General features: G+C 38.6%; 1 protein-coding gene and 1 pseudogene across 8 annotated transcripts in view; both read left to right on the top strand.

The window, feature by feature from the left end:
• Positions 1-17017, top strand: part of SCAI (suppressor of cancer cell invasion) — a 129895-nt gene that overhangs the window by 19285 nt on the left and 93593 nt on the right. Inside the window, exon 1 of one of the 8 annotated variants that reach the window (XM_032865843.1) lies at positions 718-790. The exons of the other annotated variants lie outside the window; for them this stretch is intronic. The gene's annotated coding sequence lies outside the window, so the exon portion shown is untranslated. Of the gene's footprint in view, positions 1-717; positions 791-17017 lie in introns of those variants that run through there. 8 annotated transcript variants of the gene reach the window in all.
• On the top strand, positions 12503-12860 carry LOC116872814 (annotated as a pseudogene).

Genomic DNA, 17017 nt, shown 5'->3' with positions numbered 1-17017 from the left:
ATAAAATCATATGCATTTTAGAATTTAGAATTTTATTAAAAATAAGAGGTTTCCCTAAACTTCACTGAAGAATAAATGAGTAGAACTCAATTTTCTAGTAGTTGCTGGAATAAAGGGAATAAACTAAGTGATGTCCAAAGTTTCTTCCAACTCAAACATCTTTAATTTTCAGAGAGAAATTACTCACTTTCCTTCATTTTGTCACTGTCTTATTCTGGGAAGTACGTAACCATCTTTTCTTCTCTTTTTCTCTATCGTTAGGCCCTGAAGATAATTACTTATAGGCCATTGAATTCATTTTATCACAGAGGAGGAGAAGCTCCAGGTTATTGTTTTTAGTCTCTCCCTCTTTTTAAAAAAAAGATTTTATTTATTTGACCCAAAGAGGGAGAGTACAAGCAGGGCGAGTGGCAGGCAGAGAGGAAGGGAGAAGCAGGCTTTCCACTGAGCAGGCAGCCTGACTCAGGGCTCCATCCCAGGACTCTGAGATCATGACCTGAGCCGAAGGCAGGCACTTAACCGACTGAGCCACCCAGGCCCCCTGTTCTCAGGCTCTTTACCTGTTGCTTTTTTTTTTTTTTTATTTACTTATTTTTTAAAGATTTTATTTATTTGACAGAGATCACAAGTAGGCAGAGAGGCAGTTAATAATTAATTATGTTAATTAATTATTATGTTAATAATGGGCAGTGACTTTGGAATCATTCAGGTGAGGTCCGTGACCTTGGATAGCAACATCCTCTCTGTAACCGTTTCTTCTCTACAATGGTATCTGCTTTAGATGGTTGTTGTGAGTCTTCCGTGCTATATACATATGAAGTGTTTACATAGTGCCTGTCACACAATGTTGGCTCTTCATTACTACTGCTAGTCACTATTACTATTATTGGCATTTTTACTTTTAGATAAGGGAGGGGAAGGATAACCAGCAGGAAGGTTGAAGTCTGAAATGATGGAGCAAATATTCCTAAGAAGAAGTTAGGGACAGAGGGATGTTGGGAAGTCTAAAGCGACTAAAGAATGAATAAGCGCGTTTGAGATTTCTATAAGGCTTAAAATTGCAGTTAAGAGGTGAAGACCAGAGGGACTCCTTTGGGAAAAAAGATTAAGGAGAAGGTGATGAAGAAATTTCAGAATCAGGTTGGGCTGGTGCCGGTTTTTGGACTTCTTGATGATGGTTGGCAATTACTGATGTATTAGCAGCGATTTCTCATACATATTACCTGTTGTCACCAGTTCATTTTTTAACAAGCCCTTTACATTTATTAATGAATACTTTACATGCAACAAAATGTATAGATCCTAAGTATTCGGTTCAACTGTTTGTTCCCATCAGTTCTTAATTGTTTAGTGTTCAGGCTGGTCACAGAGTAGAGTCAATGAACTAAATGGGAGGAGGGGACCGAGGGAAGATAACTTAATTCCCAGGGTGCTCGTTGGTCCTTATTAGCAGGTCAGGTTAATGTTTGTTACTTTGTTAGAAGACAAAGGATGAATACCCAACTTTTGTATCAACATGGATAGGACTGGAAGAGATTATGCTGAGTGAAATAAGTCAAGCAGAGGAGAGTCAATTATCATATGGTTTCACTTACTTGTGGAGCATAAGGAATAACACGGAGGACATTGGGAGATGGAGAGGAGAAGGGTGTTGGGAGAAATTGGAGAGAGAGACGAACCATGAGAGACTGTGGACTCTGAAAAACAAACTGAGGGTTTGGGACGGGAGGGGAGAGGGGAGTTGGGTGAGCCTGGTGGTGGGTATTAAGGAGGGCACGTATTGCATGGAGCACTGGGTGTGGTGCATAAACAATGAATTCTGGAACACTGAAAAGAAATAAAATAAAAATCTGAGGAAAACTTAAAAAGAATATAATGACAACACACACATAATATGAAAGATGGGGTCTCTTCTATACACCATCTGAAATCATGTATTTTGTAATTGACCAATTAAATAAGTGAAGGGCTGATAGCCCAAAACTGGAAGTGCAGAAGGGCTCTGATTGTAAGTGGCTCATCTATAGATTGTATGTATATGGACTTGAATGAATAACAAGCTCACACTCTTCCTTACCCCTGCAAAAATACATACATAAATAAATAAACAGCAAAAAAAAAAAAAAAAGACAAATGGTAATTGTTCCCATTTACAAATAGAGAAGCTGGGGCTCAGGAGAGTAAAGTGATTTACCTAGAGTAACACAGCTAGGAAGTAGCTCAAGCAAGACAAAACTCAGTTTTTCTGTCTCTGTGATATTTTTGCAGTTACAGAGTGAAATAATGACATTGGCATTTTTTTTTTTTTAACTTTAGTGGAGATAATGTCCTATGAGGGTTTTATTAAAGTCCTATAAGTAAAAGGAAAACAATTATTGAAGTGTATGTCTTCTAGTTTCAGGTGCTTCAAATTTCCTCAAGCTATTAAAACTATTATTTTTAATTTTCTCATTTTCTATAATTGACATAGTGTAGTTTATCAGATATTCCTCTCCAATGACTAAGGTGATTAGGATTAAAATTAGTTGTTTGGGATAACCTAGTGCAATTTTACCTTTAAATATCCAAGAAAATAAAGAGCATTAAGAATGAAAAGAATGTTTCCAGACAGCTTACGCTGTTATAAGTCTCTTAGATAAAAGATTTAAAGGTAGAAATGATGTAAGTGATGTTACTTAATTTTCCTGGGTAACAAACAACCTTGTGCTCAAGACTAGTTGATGGACAAGTAATTTGAAATGTTACCAAGTGGAGAGGTACCTGGGTGGCTCAGTTCGTTAAGCTTTTTTTTAAAGATTTTATTTATTTATTTATTTATTTAAGAGAGAGAGAGAGAGAGAGAGAGAGAGAGAATGAGCAGGATGTAGGGGCAGAGGGAGAGGGACAAGCAGACTCCCTGCTGAGCAGGAATCTGGATGTGGGGCTCCATCCTGGGACCCTGAGATCATTATCTGAGCCTAGAGTAGAAGCTTAACCAACTGAGTCCTATTATTATTTTTTTTTAAGAAAACTCTACCCCAAGATGGGGCTCAAACTCAGGACCCTGAGATCAGTGGTCACATGTTCTACCTACTGAGGCAGCCAGGTGCCCCAACATTTCTTTTATAATGATCATATGACACCTAAGAGAGATCAAAGAAAAAATTACATTTACATATTCTTTTTAAAAAAGATTATTAACTGAAGTCCATGCTTTATTCTACTTTTTAAATTTTTTACTGAATGTCCTATTTCTGTTCTACATAGGAACATATATATTACTTTATATTTAGTTATCATATTTCCTCAGAGACCTCTTGACAGTGACAGTTTATCAGAACTTTGTTATTTTTGATGACTTCAACAGTTTTAAGGCATAATGGTCAAGTAGTTTTGGGGATATCTTTCAGTAGGGGAAAATCATGGAGGTAAAATGCTGTTCCATCCTGTCAGGGGTACACACTACCTGTGTGACTTTTAATGTTAACCTTGATCACTTCGCTGAAGGAGTACTCATCATACCTCTTCACTGCAAAGTTGTTTCTTTATCCCCCTTTCATACTGTAGTCTTTGATAGGAAATCATATTGTGCAGTCCATACTTCAAGAATGGGTGTCACTTCTTTGAAGGCAAAGTACGTAAATTATTTTAAATTTATAGGAAACTTATCTGTTCTCCATTTATTTATTTGTCTATTTATTTATATTCAGGCATTTATATAATTAGCTTCATGGATTTTTTCTTTTTTTATAATTTTTTTAAAAGATTTTATTTATTTATTTGACAGATCACAAGTAGGCAGAGAGGCAGGTGGAGAGAGAGAGGGGGGAGGGAGCAGGCTCCCTGCTGAGCAGAGAGCCCGATGCAGGGCTCAGTCCCAGGACCCTGAGATCATGACCTGAGCTGAAAGCAGAGGTTTTAACCCACTGAGCCACCCGGGCGCCCCTCTTCATCTTTTTTTTTTAAGGATTCCGTTCATGGGACACCTGGGTGGCTAAGTCGGTTGGGCCTCTGCCTTTGGCTCAGGTCATGATCCCGAGGTTTTGGGATGGAACCCTGCATTGGGCTCCTTGCTTGGCGAGGAGCCTGCTTTTCCCTCTCCCTCTGCTGCTTGTTCTCTCTCTCTCTGTCAAATAAATAAATAAAATCTCTAAAGAAAATAAAGATTTTATTCATTAGAGAGAGAGAGTACGTGTACAAGCATGAGTGGAGGGGGAGGGCAGAACAGAGGGAGAGGCAGGGAGCGTGATGTGGGCGGGACTGGATTCTAGGACTGGGAGATCATGACCTGAGCTGAAGGCAGATGCCCAACTGACTGAGCCACCCAGGTGCCCTGGATTTTTTCTTTTTTAATACTTTGTGTTATATTTCAGCATTACCTTTTTTTTTTTTTTTTTCCTGCAATTGTTCTAGTTTGGCCAGTGGGTACTCTTCAGTTTGCTGCTGTGTCCCTTTGACGTACTCCTATCATTGTGGGTTAAAAAAATTTTTTATTTTATTTTGATGCTTCCTTACTCTTTGGCACAAGATGTTCCAGGGTCATCTGTATATTTCTTGCCTCAGACATTTCTCCAAGGAACCCTGTTTCCATCTATTGGAGTATGGTATTAAAAACCAAAATCTGGGGTCACGTGGCTGGCTCAGTTAGTAGAACATGCGGCTTATGATCTCAGGGTCATGAGTTCAAGCCCCATGTTGGGCATGGAGCCTACTCAAAGGAAAAAAAAAAGTCAAAATCTAGGTTCTGAGTATGCTTGTTCCTATTAGGGAACAATGTGGTATTAATTAGCATTCTTCTGATGACTAATGAAGTTGTGTACCTTTATACATGTTTATTGGGTTTTTGTATGTCCTGTTTTTCATGTGACAAGCCTGTTCAAGAATTTTATTCAGTCGCTGAGTTGTAGTTGTGACAGAGACTGTATGGCCTACAAAGCCTAAAATATTTACTTTTTAGCCCTTTATAGAAAAAGGTTGCTTACACTTATAGTTATGATAGCTGGGTTGGTTTTGATTGGTTGATTTTTCTCATTATCACTGGTCATATTTTCCTGTTCCTCTGAATACCTAGTAATATTTGTTTGGATGCCAGACATTGTGGAGGGACTGGAGTTTTGTTTGATTCTTTTTCTTTTTCCTTCTTAAATATTTCTGGAGATTTTTCCTGGTATGCAGTTAAATTATATAGAAATATTTTGATCCTTTTGGGGTATTGGTTTTAAGTTTTGTTGGGTGGGGCCAAAGCAACAGTTAGCGCTTTCAGTTCTAGGGCTTATCATTCTTTACTTGTGGCAAGACTTTGTGGAATACGCTACCAGGAAATTACAAGGTTTTCTAAGACTGGCTGATGGGAATAGGTGCGATTGTTGGCTTTGTAAACTCTAGGCACTGTTCCCTCAATTACTCTTGGATGATTTTTTTCCTCTGTGTTTGGCAGTTTTCTTGGATGCATGGGCCAGTGCTACTCGGTGGAACACTTTAGAGGGACTCCCCACAGATCTCTAGTATTTTCTCTCTGTTTAGCTTTTTCCTCTAGAATATTCTACTGAGAACTCTAGCAGCCTTCATCCTCCTGGACTCCAGCTCCATCTTCTCAGTTTAGGACATTCCTTGGGCTCTGCCTGGGCTCCTCTTCCCTGTGCCACACCCAGGAAATGCTAAGCGGTAAGCTGGGGCAATTGTAGGATTCACTTTTTTGTCCTCAGAGATGACCGTTTTTTTTGTTGCCTGATGTACAGTGACTTGAAAAACTAGTCTGTTGTCTAAACTATTTTGTCTGCGTTCTTTTGGTTGTTTAATGTAAGGGGGTCAGTCTGGTCCTGGTTACTGTATCTTGACCAGAAGCCGAAGTCTTTGAGATCTTTTTTAAAATCCTGAATGGGTGTTTAATCTCATCACATGTTATTTCTCTGTCTGTTGAGATGATCATATGATTTTTTTTTTCTTCTCTTTTTTTTCTGGTACTGTGTGTTGAATTACATTGATTTTTTTCCCTAATGTTAAACCAAGCTCTCATTTCTGGAATAAACTATTTAGTCATGATGCATTATCTTTTTTATATATTATTATATACACTTTAGAGGAACTAATATATTTTTTAGAATTTTTGCATCTGAATTTGCATTCATCTACTGCCCTTCTTCAGATTTTGACATCAAGGCTCTCCTGGTTCATAAGGTGGGTTGGGAAACATTCCTTCCTTTTCTCTAGAAAATGTTTGTTAATATTGATGCTTTTTCTTCCATAAATGGTTAGAAAAATCCTCTGGTGAAGCCATGTGGTGATTTCATTAGGGAAACTGTTTTTTAACAGTTTATTTCTTTAATAGACTATTTCTTTAATAGACACAGGACCATTCAGATTTTTTATTTGTTTGCATTTGGGTTTTTGTCAGCTGATTTTCTAAGAAGAAAAATGATCTGTTCAAGGTCATAGATCTAATAATGAATAAATCTTCCAAGCCTGTGCTTTTCCAGACTTTGGCATACCAGCATAATCTATACTTTTAAATTTGCATACTCTTTTATCTTCTACTGTAGATTATAAACTATCAGGCAAGTTCTGTCTCTGATAAAAGTTAGTGTCACTGGAGGATTAGGGCTAAATAGATATTTAAATTAAATTGAAGCACACTTGGGGTTTTGTATTGCGATTTTAAAAGGAGAGACCTTGATTTAAGTAGTCATTTCACTACTTCATTTGGACTCTTTCAGTCTCTAAAAGGTACATTTTACCTCTTTGGTAGTGGATTGTTGTTGGTTAGAATACATATTGAAGAAAAAGGTGGGAGTAGTATAATTCTTACACTTTAGAAGTAACATTCATACTGTTGCATTTATTTTTCTAGATTTTGATTTTATTTTTATTTCCTAAAACCTAGTAGGGTAAGTTATCTGTCTGTAATTCTAGGGCAATTAAAAGAAAAAAAAAAGAACAACTCTAGTTCAGAATATGACTTACCAAAACCATTTTTAAATATCTGTTCAAGAGAGATTGTAACTAAGATTCTATTATCAGGGAAGATTCAGTGAATATGTAACATTTCAATACCATAAATTGTGTCCATCTTGTTATAGTAGACTTAGTCTAAGATTCACATGTTGGGGAAGAATGTGAGTTTGAGTGGAGAGGGTTCAGTTGAAGGTCTGTTTCTATAAAGTACGTAGTCCATTGCCAAAAGAAATATTACCTAGCAGCAGTTTACATGTGCCAAGAAAGGCCAGAAAAGTCTTGTAGTAGAAATTGTACAGGGGAGCTGTCAGGCTAGATCCCTGAGGATGTCAGGCAGGAAATAAAGCTTACAGTGCTAAAAATTTTTACTGGATAGCTCGGCAGTTGGAAATAAATATTCCAATGCTTGTATTTTTTATCACGCTTTTATGTTGACTAGGCAGTTGGGAATTACAATTAGGTAATTTAAACTGTTTAAAAAATTAAAACCAAACAAAGATTTTTCTAAGATTATATTAAGTATTATTTTCTATCTTTTTCCTGCATAGTGTCTTATTCTGAGATTAGGTTTGGAAATGTATTGGGAAAGGCCCTTTAAGTTCTTAGGAATAAAATACAGTAAATAAACAATTTCCTTTTCAGTGCCCAAAGTGGAAATACAGAAAATGTAAATAATTGTGCCAAAGTATTTATCTGTGGTTCTTTTTATTTCTAGAATACATTTCCCATTTCTGCTGTACACATTCAGATATATTTATAGAAATTTCAAGCTTAAGGGACTTTTTTTTTAAGATTTTATTTATTTGAGAGAGAGAGAGAGAGGCAAGGGGAGAAGTAGGCTCCCTACTCAGCAGGGAGCCCGATGTGAGACTTGATCCCAGAACCCTGGGATCACTACCTGAGTCTAAGGCAGATACTTAACCAGCTGGGCCAACCAGATGCCCCTAGCTTAAGGGTCTTTTAAGGAACATCTGTTTGGATTCCTTTATTTTGTGGCTAGGAGAAACAAGGAAGGTACAGTTGAAATATGAGTAACTTGCCCAGTGTCATGAAGGAGGGTAAGAACACTTGTTGTACTTGGGGAAATGGAGCCTGGTTTACTAAGTTACTTGAAATTTCAAATATGTGGTGATGGCCTTGCTTTTCTCGCCACCTCATGGCTTCTAAATGTTGGTGTATTAGCTTTTGGTTCACTACCAGCAAAGTAAAAACTGTCAAAGCGGGGTGCCTGGGTGGCTCAGTGGGTTAAGCCGCTGCCTTCAGCTCAGGTCATGATCTCAGGGTCCTGGGATTGAGCCCCGCATTGGGCTCTCTGCTCAGAGGGAGCGTACTTCCCCCTCTCTCTTTGTCTGCCTCTCTGCCTACTTGTGATCTCTCTGTCAAATGAATGAATAAAATTTAAAAAACAAAACAAAACTGTCAAAGCCCTTTGAAAACCATTATTATTCAGGAAACAAAAACAGTATCGACACTTTAAATCAAATAAGAGTAGTTTTAGGTTCTTTAAATTGAGAGAAGGTTATTTAAGAAATTATAAGTTTTCTAGGCTGCTTCTACATTGACATGCTCTCTTCCATTATGAGTGCCCCTTGACATTCACAGATAGGTTTTAAACCAATGTTATGAGGGATGCCTGGGTGGCTCAGTTGGTTAAGCAGCTGCCTTCGGCTCAGGTCATGATCCCAGCGTCCTGGGATCGAGTCCCACATCGGGCTCCTTGCTTGGCGGGGAGCCTGCTTCTCCCTCTGCCTCTGCCTGCCATTCTGTCTGCCTGTGCTCGCTCCCTCTCTCTCTCTGACAAATAAATAAATAAATAAAATCTTTAAACTAATGTTATGAAACACTACAAAGGATAGAGATGGTCGTGTAATTTCAGTTTAGGCAGTCTTTGTAAGTGATCTATGTTAAAATGTTTTCTAGGGCAGGACTTAAAATCAGTCTGGTTCACTTCTGGGCCATAGAATGTTGATAATAATTACTGTAAAAATGCATACAGTTCATAACAACATTAAAGAATTTTCTGAAGAAAAAAATGTGCCACTTAATGTGAGAAAAATTTCTTCTTACAGTAAGTTTTTTATTCATTTTTATTTTGTTAAATTTTTAAAAAAAAGATTTTATTTATTTGACAGAGAGAGATCACAAGTAGGCAGAGAGGCAGGCAGAGAGAGAGGGGGAAGCACACTCCCCGCTGAGCAGAAAGCCGGATTCGGTGCTCGACCCCAGGACCCTGGGACCATGACCTGAGCAGAAGGCAGAGGCTTTAACCCACTGAGCCACCCAGGTGCCTCTATTTTGTTAAATTTTTTATTAAGTAGGCTGCACACTGGGCTTGGAACCCAATATGTGGCTTGAACTCATGACCCAGAGATCAAGACCTGGGCTGAGATCAAGAGGTGGGCGTTTAACCAACTGAACCACCCAGGTGACCCCAGAAAAGTATTATTTTGGGCTCAGGCTGCAGCTGCATTATAGCCCGTCCAGCAGAGGCAGCATCAAATCACAGTTAAGAGCTCCAGCTTTGCGCCTTACTCTGGACTGTCCAGCAGGTTCCCTCACTTGCGTGTGTCTCAGTTTCTTTGACTGTAAAGTACTGTGTCCTTCATGTACTTTGTTTTGAGGATTACATGAATACTTGTGAATTGCTTAAAATAGTGCTTACCATGGTAAGTACTCTGCAGATGTTAGCTCTTATTATTACTGTCATAACATGCGAAGCTCTTAGAATCTGGCTTAGTCAGTATTCAGTAAATGTTAGTTCTTACTGTTCTTAGGAGGTTTTAGTCAGTATGTAATAGGCTTTAGGTTCTTGAAGTAAATTCAGTGGTTTAAACTAGCATTTTCCAAAGTGTAAAGCCGTAATTCAGTATTCTGCAAACCACTCTCATAGTGATAAGTATTTTCTTCCCTTTCTTAGTCTTTTATAAAATATTCTACCTGTCCCTGATCTCTGGAGACAACCCAGAAGTCCCATCTAATCAGCACTGGGCTGAAGGTCTTGACTGTTGTGATAGTCTCTGTGTCAGACCTGATGTAGTCTCCACATTGCTTTCTGATTGTGGTTCTCTCTGAGCTCATACCCCACTCCCAGCGTTGAGGGCTGGGGCAGGGATGGGATGATGCAGGAGATAGTCCCATTCTCTTCTTCCTCTGTCTTCCTTCCCTCACCTTTTCATCCCTTTGTCTTCCTTGTCCTTTCCTTCCCTTTTGCTTCCGCATTTGCTATTTCTGGCACTGTTTTAAGTTCTGATAGAAAATATATCTTTTCTACTCATTTTCTTTTCTTGGATCAATCATTTTCCTTTTAAGCTTACTCCTTTGTATTTTATCTTTCAGTTCTTAGTTCATGAAGTTCATTCTTTTCTTTCTTTCTCTTTTAAAGATTTTATTTTATTTATTTGTCAGAGGGAGACACAGCGAGAGAGGGAACACAAGCAGGGGGAGTGGGAGAGGGAGAAGCAGGCTTCCCGCCGAGCAGGGAGCCCAATGTGGGGCTCCATCCCAGGACCCTGGGATCATGACCTGAATCGAAGGCAGAGGCTTAACAACTGAGCCACCCAGGCGCCTCAAGTTCATTCTTTTCTTAATTTTCTTGATTTACTCCACGAATGAGAAAAAATGTACGTGGGTTATGTACTTTTCATCTGTATGTTGAATATTACATTTCTTAGCCTATTTTTATATTTTACATAATTTTATATTGGTCTCAAATCTAACATTCCACTCTTTTAATAGACAGATTAAAATTCTGTTTCTGTCACTTGCTACTTTTTAGACTTTCTGCATTTTATTTTATCATTTGAGACTTAATTTTCTTATTTTTAAAAGGTACTTCATAAAATCTTCTTCCTAATGTTATTATAAATTTAGATTAACTTTTGCTTAAAAATGATGCACTTCCATATGCATTTACATTTCTTTTGACATTAAAAAAGCAGAAAAGGTTAAGGCTAAAAATAAGGAGAGTGATAGAGAACAGAATAGCTGATGAGAGATTTAATAAAAATTTTGATGATAGAAACTTGATAGAGGAAAAAGTAACTAACATAGTAGGACAGAGAAATGTTATTACCCTTTAGGTATTATCTTTAGAACCTGAAGATGTGGTGCCTATAAGAAGCACACTAATTCACTCCACAAATTTCTCAAGTGGCACCAGGTACTTCAGAGGTGGGAGTAAGACATTGAACTGAAAATGGGGCATTGGTTCAAAGTCTCTTGACTGAAATGTTGGATCTCCAGGTCCGCTGCCTTATACTGTGCAGCCAGACAACTACCTGCCCTCCACCCCTCAATTATTCAGAAATCAAATGTGACCAGGGGTGGGGAGATTTCACCACCCAATCTCTCCACCAAGGAGAGATTTCAGGATGGAGTGACACATGGGATGGAAAATGGGGACTAGCTGTGTATTGATTTCACCACCCAATCTCTCCACCAAGGAGAGATTTCAGGATGGAGTGACACATGGGATGGAAAATGGGGACTAGCTGTTTATTGAACAGTGGACCTACAACCTCTCACTTCATCTCCAAATATACTGTGGCTCCTGACCACTGGGACCAGATTTGTGTGGCTAATTCAGGAGATTGAAGGGATCTTTTTTAGAGAAACTGAAGAAGACTCAAAGAAAATACTTTCTCATACTGACATTTAAGGGTCTCTAACGGAAGAGCTATTTCCTGTATGGAAGCTCTCTGATTGAAAACCCTGTCTATACACCACGGATGCCATTCACATCTTTCAGGGCCTCATTCTTAAATAGTAACAGACAATTACTAAGGATCATGAGACATAGGAAAAAACCTTCAACATGAACAACAGAGACCAAAGTGAACACATTGCATAGAAGAATCTGGTGGAAATAGAGGTAGGGTAGGGCTCAGAGTAAAAATATGAAATGAAAAAATAATGGGGGCACCTAGACAGTTGGTTAAGTGTCCAGCTCTTGGTTTTAGGTCAGGTTGTGGTCTTGGGGTCATGGGGTCAAGCCCCGTGTTGGGGCTTTCTCATAGAGAAAAGGACTTAAAAATGAGAACTGGATTCTTTGAAGAAGGAACAATTTAGAAATGAAAAAGAACTTTTGTATATATGTAACCGTGGCAGCTCAAATTAAAACAAAACAGAACAAAACACTTTTTAAAAAATGGTTGGAACCAAGTGAAGTTGAAGAAATCTCCCAGAAACTAGAAGGAAAAGACGGTGATATAAAGTAAGAGGAAACGGCTTTTTGAAGAAGACATCGTTGTGGCTACAGTGGAGCTTCGTCAGGCCTGCTTCTGCTCCCGACTCCAGCTGTTCACTCTTCTTGAGGAACAAGTTGGTCAGGAAGCCATGCCATGGCCATGGCTTTTAGATTACTTATTTGTTTATATTTTAGGATTTATTTATTTTAGAGAGAATGTGTGCGAGCAGTGGGGAGAGACAGAGAGAGGGGGAGAATCCCAAGCAGACTCCCCACTGAGTGTGGAGCCTGATGTGGTGCTCAACCCCACGACCCCACGGTCATGACCCCAGCCAAAATCAAGAGTTGGATGCCCAGCCAACTGAGCCACCCAGGCACCCCATGTCCATGGCTTTAAAAAACACCTGAAAGACACCCAGGGAACCACAGGTTGCAACTCACTGAATTAGAATGACTCCCACCAGCCACAGCATAAAACCTTTGAGGCAGTTGTGTGCCGATTTGATCAGAGGTACGAAGGAAAAGAATCTCAGGGTGCAAAGATCAGTTCAGATGCCTGTCAAGACTGAGAAGCACGACCAGGAAAACTCCTTGTGGTGACTATTCTAAGACGTGGGATCATTTTCAGATGAGGATCCAGAAGGAATGCGATGACTGGCACCATCCTTCTGAGGTGGTTAAGCAGATGACTTCCCTCGGTATTGAGCCAGGAGTTCAGGTTGAAGTCGCTGTTGCACTTGTTTGAATCAACCCTTTTAATAAATTGATTATTAGTTGTTAGAAGAAAAGAAAGAAGAGATGAGACGCTTACAAAGTTAATTGAGGAGGTCCAATGACAGACTATGGATACTGAAAAGACAGCCCACAGAATGTTGGGAATTGATTTGCAATCATATATCTGATAAGGGACTTCAACCCAGGACATAAAAAAAACAAACCAAACCAAACAACCCCTCAACTATAAAAAAGCAAATAACTCAATTTATAAATGACCAAAGGATCTGAATGGACATTTCTCTAAGGAAGATACATAAATGACCAATAAGCTTATGAGAAGTTGCTCAACATCATTATTTATTAGGGGAATGCAGATCAAAACAACAATGAGATACTGCATCATACCCACGGCCATGGTTTGTAATAAAAGAGAAAGACAGTTTCAAGTGTTGATGAGGATGTGAAGAAGTGGGAATCCTCATTACATTGCAGGTGGGACTGTAAAATGATGTAGTCACTTTAGCAAACAGTTTGGTAATTCTGTAAAAAGTTGAGAGCAAGGAGTTACCACATGACCCAGCAATTCCATTTCTATGTATATACTCAACAGAATGAAAACATATGTTCATGCAAAAACTTGTACAGATTTTCAAGGCAGTGTTAGTCATAATAGCCAAAAGGTGGAAACAACCCAATTGTTTATCCCCTGATACTTGGGCAAATGTGGTGTGGTATATCCATACAGTCATACTGCCTCTGCCTACTTGTGATCTCTCTGTCAAATAAATAAATAAAATCTTAAAAAAAAAAAAAAAAAGGAAACATGATGTTAAGTGAAGGAAGCCAGTCACAAAAGTCCATATACTGTATGATTCCACTTATATGAAATGCCCCATAGAGGCAAATCCATGGAGACAAAAGAGATTAATGATTGCCAGGGTAGGAGGAAATGGGGAGTGACTGTGGATGGATATGAGATTTCTTTTTGGGGTGATGAAAATGTTCTGAAATTAGATAGTGGTGATTGATGTAGAATTTTTGTGAACATACTAAAACCCCCTGAGTTACACACTTTTTTTTTTTTTTTAAGATTTTTAAATTCATTTACTTAGAGCAAGTGAGAGAGAGAGAGCACAAACTAGTGGGGAGGGTCATAGGAGAAGGAGAAGGAGAAGGAGAAACAGGCTCCCGGCTGACAGGGAGCCCCATGATGAGGAGGAGGCCCAACACGGGACTCAATTCCAGGACTCTGGGATCATGAGCTGAACTGAAGGCAGATGCTTAACCAACTGAGCCATTCAGGTGCCCGAGTTACACACTTGAAAGAGGTTATACACTTTATGGCATGTGAGTTGTATCTCAATTAAGCTGTTATTTTAAAAAACCTGTGTGTTATGAATGGGTTACTCTAATGACTAATAAGAGATTGTTTTGTGATAAAATATGAATTGGAATCATAAAGTAATTAACCACCTCCAGATTGGGTGATGACTGAGAAGTAGTTGAGAAAAAAAATTGCATGAGCCTCCAGCAGACACCAAGTAAAACTTGGGACTTATGTGGTAGCTACTGTATGGCCAAACACAGGGTAATATTTTTGTTGTTTAGGCTAAATTTTTTGGGAGGTAAGACATCTTGATATAGACTTGAAAGTGATTGTTAGTTTGAAATGTGTATTTTATTCTTGTAACAGGTTTATACTTAGGCGGGTTAAAACGGTTATAGGGGTACCTAGGTGGCTCAGTGGGTTAAAGCCTCTGCCTTCGGCTCAGGTCATGATCCCAGGGTCCTGGGATCAAGCCCTGCATCGGGCTCTCTGCTCAGCAGGGAGCCTGCTTCCCCCACTCTCCACTCTGTCTGCTTGCCTCTCTGAAACTTGTGATCTCTCTCTCTCTCTCTGTCAAATAAATAAATACAATCTTAAAAAAAAGAAAACAATGATTGTAAAACTAGAATGTGACAAAGTAGAAACTGCCCCTTTAGTTCCAGTTCACTGTCAAATCCTTCACCAAACCCATAGAACTGTTTCGGCCATAAATGGCCTCCCTTGTTGCCTAGATAGAAGTAGATGCTCTCTTTTGGGAAACAGCATGAATTACTTTCAAAAAAGTGTTTGGTGGTTTTGCCAGATTGGTTTAGGTCAGTATTTTCATCTTATACTTGTCATTTGCTATTTTTGATGAATATCTGTTTTAAAAAATAATTGAGCCATGACCTGGGTTTTTGGAAGTGTACCAACGGTACTATGGTAATTTTATACAAACATTTCCCTGGCTTTATCAGCTTTCATTTATTGCTAGTCTGTGCTAGATTTTAATGTGATAATGGAGGTCAGAAGTTATACTCATGTGATTATCCACTCTGCAATTTCCTTTAATCATTTAAAAACAGATGTAATTTTGCAGTGTGATTTGACCCAAGAGGTTATATTATTTGAAGTAATACTAAAGCCCTCCTAACTTTGTGAAGATGGATGCTCAGCCGGTTCATTCGGGGAAGCATTTGACAAAGGGCCAATTAAACATTTGTGTCAGCTCTAGTTGGTAGCTTCTTCGAGATAATTATCTTAAAGCAATTTTAGCTTTATGTTGTAACAAATAGTGCAAAGAATTTCTGTAAAGTATACTGCTAGAAACTTCATTTTCCAGCATTTGTGAATTTTTTGTTTGTTTTTCATTTAATGTGTTGAGAGCTGGCAAAGACAATCTGACAGGCAGAATTAGAAATCTTTTGGGGGTGGTGGTGACGTGTTCGGATTCCAAAGCCTAGAGCCTAGAGGAAGTGATGGCAAGAGTAGAACTGTAAACCTCAAAATGCCAGTAACTTCAGATGCATTCAAGACTTTTTTCCCTAAGATTTGGAGTTAACTCTTTGAAAGTAGTTACAGCCAGGTGATGCGTGTACCTCATGCTAGAAATTCTGTTGTCGTTTTTCCAGTTACTTCCACCAGATGGATTTTAATATATATGGAAGAATATGATGTCAACTCTTTCGTACTTCAGAATGATTTTTGTCTCTTGTCTGCCTGAAGAGTCCATTGGAATCTCTCCTTAGTGACCAGCTTTATTTTTTTTCATTGTATTTTCTAAGTGTCCATTTCTACTTATGGTAATAATCCTGGCAGGATGCATATTACCAGCTGTATATGAAGGTGTAGCTATATGGAGCATAAAATTAGACATGCTTCCTGCCTTTGGCTCACAATCTAAATTTAGTAAGCGAGAATCTCCTTTCCTAGATGTCATTAAAAATAGAAGATACCCATCTGTCTGGAATGGTTTAGATACAATTCTGCCTACAGGCTTGGAGATGAACTATATAATGATGACTCTCTTTTAGTCCTAGAATTCTTGGGAAAATATCTTCTTTAATACAGAGGCCAAGAGTGTACACAGCTTACAGTTTTGACCTTAAATGATCCTGTAAATTTGTGAAAATCAGGAAGATCTAAGAGAATTAAACTTTGAGGAGAAATGTAAAAGATAAGATGAAACAGTATCACTTGGTTAAGAAAATTGGCTCTGAAGTAAAAGCTAGTTATGATCTAATACTTAGGATTTGCTAGCTACATGAGAGAACCACCAAACTCTCTGAGATTGTAACCTCATTTATAATGTTGAAATAGTGAGGTTTACTTCACAGAGCTGTTGAGGAGTAAGTTAAATTAGTTAGTTTGCAAAGTGCTTTCTCCAGTGTCTGGCATGTAGAAGGTATTTTTTGGTGGTAGTTATTATTGTTTATTGTAATAAACAAGTTCTGATTCCCCTCCCCCCCACATTCTGCTATCTTGCTATCAACAGATCTTACTTTGGAACTCAGGATATAATGGGGTCAGAGATAAATAGAGAATTCCTAGGCGTTTTTGGAGTGATGGAAATCATTTATAGGAGTACTGAAAGTCACCCCCCAAAGACTGCTTACATTTTGGGGTGACAGAAGACACAGGGAAATAGAGAACACTACCAATGAGGTGAGAAGATAACTGGGAGAAGACAACTGGGAGAGTGGTGTCACGGAATTCAAGACATAGGCTACTCCCCAGGTCACATATTTTCTTCAGAAGTTTATCAAAAAAATAAACAAAACACAAAAACCAAAGTCCACAATAAAACAAACAAAAAAGAAAGAGGTTATTCAAAATATTGTCAACCATAGGTGATGTCAGGTAATGACCAAACGCTGAGG

This window comes from Lontra canadensis, unplaced genomic scaffold (genome assembly GCF_010015895.1).
Source record: "Lontra canadensis isolate GAN:19392208 unplaced genomic scaffold, GSC_riverotter_1.0 scaffold30, whole genome shotgun sequence".
Taxonomy (NCBI): Eukaryota; Metazoa; Chordata; class Mammalia; order Carnivora; family Mustelidae; genus Lontra; species Lontra canadensis.
The sequence above is the reverse complement of the archived record's forward strand: the minus strand, read 5'-3'. Positions and strand labels throughout refer to the sequence as shown.